Below are 6300 nucleotides of genomic sequence, written 5' to 3' on the forward strand. Positions count from 1 at the left end.
TCTTCACATACATTTTCAGCCTTGATTGTCCTGGGACGTTTCTACCATCCAGTCAAGTTTTGGGGTTAGGTTGAGGGGAAGGAGGAGTTTCCTTAGTATTGTTGGTTTATTATTGATTATTATATATTTTCCTGGTATTTGTCTCACTTATTAAGCAGGGTCCACTTTCATCGGCATTATCCACACACACACACGTTGAATTCTGTACAGGATTTGTATGCCGGATGCCAAAGAAAGAGAAAAGAGAGATAGAGGTATTTTACTTTTTAATCAATTATTAATGTCACTCCTAATTGATCAAGCAAGTAAAAAAAATCAGACAAAAAGTAAAACTGTTTATCTACTATTTTACGAGTGAAAATCTGAGTTAACTAATTACAGGAGTGCTAAAGAGACAGTTTAAGTTCATGCATGTGCTTTTCTGTTAATAGTTTAGTGGATTTTCATTTGATGTTCAACAACTGTAAGAGAGCAAGAGAAGAAAATATAAGACATGGACAGAGAGGAAAGGGAGAGCAAGGTGTGAGAGAGAGGTGAGGTAGAAGGATAGGGTACAGACAGGTTTCAAAATAAATCACAGCTACCCTAATTAAATAATGCACTTTCCTTAAATTCAGCCCAATATAAAGACTGTGTCACAGTCAATGTCCTAGGACAATCACATCACTATGTGTGCTGCAATGTCAACCACTGTTGTTGTGGTGCGCAATGCTGTCTTGGGGCCATACAACACAAAAATACTTCTAAACAGGAGCAAATGGGGCAACGTTTTGTAGTTGTCTGGACCATTCATAATTCCACCATTCAGCATTGCTGGAAGAGTAGTTTAAGCATCACGGACATTTTAGGATGGCATCCCTAGTGAACAAACAGTTGTTATGGAACAGAGACTCACAACAAGGTGGGTTAAGGAGAGAAACTGATTTTAGTCAGATGGGTGGAAGCATGAGCGTGAAATGCTGCAAATTCTGGAGCATGCATTATTTTGGTGTTATTAGACCATTCAATACTATTTGGTTTGGAAAATTGGCTGGCTCTTTCTGGTACAGTATTTAGTTGGTTTTGGTCTTATTTAACAAACCGTACCCAGTTTGTAAGATTAGGGAATTACAAATCTGATACTGCGCCTGTTCGACAGGGAGTTCCTCAGGGCTCAGTGTTGGGTCCAATTTTATTTAACATCTACATGCTTCCACTTGAGCAGATCATCAAAAAATTACGGTCTTAGACATCATTGCTGATGATTTACATTACCAGTAGTCCTGATGTTCACTGCTCATTAATAGCCTTTTATAGGTGTCTTGCAGAGATCAGTATATGATCAAAAACTGAGTATATGATCAAAAACTGAATTGATGCAGATTGGTACAGTGGCGGCTACTACTCGTAAGGCAGAGCAGATTAGTTTAATTGTTGATTCCAGCATGCTAATTCCCACTTCACAGGTGAAGTGAAAGAATACAGAAGTAATTTGGCTGAAGAAGTCATTTTTCCCACAATTTAAGCGATTGGGTTAAATGTGATTACAGCTTGATGATTAGATTTAGGGTCATTCCTAGGGTTAGAAACCATTTATTTCTGGAATGTCTACATTCTTCTGCCGATGCATGCTCCAAATTCACCTTGAACTTGTTGTTAAAATTTTAAACATCCTCCATTCTTTCTTGGAATCGTTAGGCAACTGGAATTCGAACCAAGCGTTAAATTCCCAACGATACCATAACTACTAATGCATTTTAAATGAACTTTAATGAATTGTGTATGTTTTCTTCACTTTCTAATGCTTTCTGATGTTGTTTAACATCTAATGAATTATTAATAATTAACTAATGTAAATCCATCAGATACAAGATTAGCAGTGTGTCTTTAATTATGCAGAAAAAAACATCTCAGAGCTATTATATTTTTTTATGTGACATAAATAATTTGTGCATTTAGCAACAGGGCATTATTATTTATCCATTATCTAAATGAAAGTGCAACATTAAACTTTAAAAGTAATTTATGTCTGGTTGAGTTCACGCTGAGGAAAAATGTTTGAGAGAGCTGTGAAGGAACATTCGGGAGCTTATACAGTTAATTCCACACAGTACCACCTTAATCTATCAGTGGTTGGTGTGTTGCTGCAGATCTAATTATAGAGATAACTCACACTGACCAGCTGGTACAGTGCAGGACTCGGCGTGTGTTCAAACCTACATGCCCCACTCACCCTGCTGGCTTTATGCTATTTTCATAAGCTGTGCACATCAGTTTATGATGTTGTTTCACTTGATAAGGAATATGTGGTTAGAATGAAATTCCTGGGAGCCTGCATTCAATTGTCTAGCAGAAATAATCAGAAAGGCAACATAAATTAAACAGACACTGCCCAATTCCGACATTAATGTGCCTTTCAGTGTTCATCTGAATTTGGGTACTGGCTCCTCAGAACTTAATTGAAACATACATGGTGAACTACAGAATAACACCAAACGTCAATGGGTATAACACCGTAGCAGAGCATCAATGAATCTCGTAACTCAAAGGATGGTGTGTTTCTGATGAGGTCCAGTGATTGGCTTACACCACCAAACAAAGTTGGTCTCATCAGATGATACAATCTGGCTTCATAGTCTCCCACACTGCTCCTCTCCAAACTTTATAACCAAAGATGTCATGTTATTTTTTTAACAGTGACTATTTTTGCCACTGCCCATAAAGCTGTGAATTACCCCGGTAAAAGTATCTCCAGTTTTACACACTGATTTCATTGGTCTCTTGGTGTCCTACCTTAATAGTCTTCATTCACAATCAATTGAGGACATCATGCTAATAAATAAAGACAGCTGGGTGATTCACTTTTCATTTTATAAGTATTGATTTTATTTCAATGGATGCAGAATGAAAATCTTGTTTCATCCATTTTTTCTCACAACACTGACCAACCAGAAATTTTACTTTCCAAAGGTATATTTATACTACGATCAATTATAAACCATTGACTCTGTGTCATCAGCAAAGTTTGTGTGTACTAGAAGACCAAAATGGTATTCCTTATGCCCTGGGGTAACACTTTATATCGATGGTCCACTTTAGACATTCTACTGACTATGGCTGTGTCAATTCAGAGGCTTCATCCTGTGTACCTTACATTTGGGAGCAATTTAGTGAGAACATTCACTGCGTACCTTTTTGTAGCAATTGTGCATCAATACAAACTCTAGGCTTTTTAAAAATGACAGGGTATATCTATGCATTTATTATATATATATATATATATATATATATATATAATAAATGCATAGATATACCCTGTCATTTTTAAATTACTGAACTTAAATATACAAGTTTGATAAAAATCATCATTCAAGAAGAAAATTTCAAATGGCATTTAGAGGCTTTTGCATCTGAACTCTTCATTTCACTTAAATAACAATTAATAGGTAATTATCATTGCCATTTTTAGTGAAATCACTGAACTTAAATATTCAAGCTTGATAAAAATGATCATTCTAGAAGAAAATTTCAAATGGCACAGAGGCTTTTGCATCTGAACTCTTCATATATATATATATATATATATATATATATATATATATATATATATATATATATATATATATATTATATAAAATAAAAAAATGATAGCAAAAGTGCAGATATTTAAGTTTGGGCTAACATGTTTCAAGGGAAGAAAAGCTAAGACTATTGCAATTTTTAAAAATATACTGGGAAATATATCTGGATTCATGTGGTTACAGGGTAAGTGGTGCTTGTATAATAAATAAAGGTTTCCGAGTTAGTGATATAAGATGTATTTTTTTGCACTTACCCTGTAACTACATGAAACAAGAGGGTAACAAGTACCTACATGAAACAAATCTTTCCCCAATATTTAAGCAAATGTTGCAATAGTTTTCTGTGCACTTTTGTTAAAAAAGATTACTTTATAAATGGATCGATATATACCCTGTAATTTCTATAAAGCCTATGCAGTTCGTACTGGTTCACCCTTATTTCAAAAAGGTATGTTCTTGCTAAATTGCTCCCAAATGTGAGATTGTTGTATCATAATAGTAAAATAAGTACCCCTTAGTTCTATAAGACTTACAGTATAAATATTTTTTTGTTACCCCTTTATTCCCCAAACTAAAAATATTGTTCCCTTATACTTATATTGTAAGTACGTTATACACTATAATTACCGAAGGTTTCGTGGTAAAACCGCTTTAATTACGCAGTACTTTCTGGGCTCTAATCTAAAGCGTTACCAAAAATTCAAAAAGCTTTTTTAAAAAGTACAGCACACACATTACTTTCATTTGTCAATGGCAGCTGTCAGGAGTCCTCCATAGGCCGTCCCATTTAACAACGCTCAGTCCGGAAGCGTGGGATCTAATGCGTTCAAGGCTAGCTCACTATTGTTAGCCTCTCCGAAATAGCCTACAAATGTCTTGTGACAAAACCAACATTAGTGGATGTGAACATGGAGAGATACAGTATAATTCCCACCAGATGATTAAACACAACAAAATAAGAGGAAAATGACTCGGATGTTTATTCAGATGCAGTCCTGTGAATTTGTTCATTTTAACTGCTCCGGAAAAGAATTAAGGCAGGAAATTAAGGAAATTCACGTTCTATTTAAAAGGTGTTTTTTTTCATGTCTTCTAGTCACTTAATATCACTAAGAACGAGAGAGAATTATTGAAAATGTCAACTCATTATATGAAGAACAATAACCTGAAATTCAGAGACATATTCAGAGAGCAATAATGGATATATAACAATAGCACATAATAAAGCTGGAGACAATTTACTTGTCAGACGTGTCAAAATGCACTCAGAGCATGCAGGGTCAACAGACGTTCAAAGGAAATAACTTCCTTAAGTCTGTGAAGCTTCAACACCTAGTAAATTAAATGTGCTGTAAGCGAGTTTTAGAAATCCGCACACACAATCTACAGCATATATATACAGTATATCACTGATATTACACCTGTCTCTGTGACAGCCCTAGACTTTGTAAACATTCAAAAGATCCTATTAAAAAATGATCAAATCAGAGTGTTATGTTTATACCATTACCTCTGATTCAGTTGCTATCTTTCATGTATACAGTTTGAGAGTTTATTTGGTGTCTCAGGCAGGGGTGCGTCAACAACGCATTCTTATCCCAAGGCGTCATAAACAACGCTTTTGCCAAAGCTTAAGGCGGGCATACACTGTGCGATGTCCGATTTCAGCAAGGTACCTACACGAGTAAATCGCATGCGATGCAAAGCCAAAGTTCAGGATTTATGTGCTCACACTGTACGGTCCGATCGTCGAGCTGCGACTTCACTGCTCACACTATACGTGTAATATCTGCGATAACCCCCTGGATTGCGCCTATTTACGTGTATGTATCCAGAGATATTGTCAAAACAAGCATCCGCTATCAGTATCAAGATGATTTAGTATTTTCAATTTATGCATTTAATTATTATTATTATATCATCATTATTAGGGGAGGCCTATAGGCTAATTTTACTATTAAATTGATCCGCTATTATAATTAATTTGCCACGCAATATTTTCACAGCACGTGCTGTGAGGATAATAAAATATTAATCTTACTCCTCATTAAAAATGGTCTAAAACATTTAGGTCGATTACAATGAATTATATATAAAATAACTATTAACAGTCTATAATATGTGCGAACATTGCCATTATTAATCATCAATGAAAATTAAAAACAGGTTTATTTCAAAAACACTGTTTGACAAAATAATAAAAGAGGTGTTACATATCAGGTGGCTTGAAGACGGTGGGTAATATTATCCATTTTGCAACACGAACTGGAGGTAAGCAACAGTAATTTGTAGCTCGTTTTTATTTTAATTTAATTTTTGCTGCAGATGAAATGGTTAAACTTCTGTTTTTGCGCTGGTGCAGTGAGGGAAAAAACACTGAGTTTAGGGCAATCGGTTCGTAGCTTTGCTTCAACTGTGCGATATAGTCACGAGGAGCGACCAAAATTTCTGACATGCCAGAAATTCATCCGACCATCCGATTGTCGATCGTGAGAGGTTAATCGCCTCTCGTTTCTCCCTGTACACTGCACGAACACTGCACGAACACTGCACGACAAACGACGCACGATAAAGCTGAAAATCGGTCCGACACGAAAATGAGTCGCACGAGTCAGAATTCGGCTCAAAATCGGACGAAAATCGCACAGTGTATGCCCGCCTTTAGAGATCCAACGCACATGGCATCCTTTAGCGTCAATATAACACGCTTCGGTTAAGGTAGGTTTAGTTCTGGGTTAGG

This window comes from Pimephales promelas, chromosome 3 (genome assembly GCF_988280905.1).
Source record: "Pimephales promelas chromosome 3, fPimPro1.hap1.1, whole genome shotgun sequence".
NCBI lineage: Eukaryota > Metazoa > Chordata > Actinopteri > Cypriniformes > Leuciscidae > Pimephales > Pimephales promelas.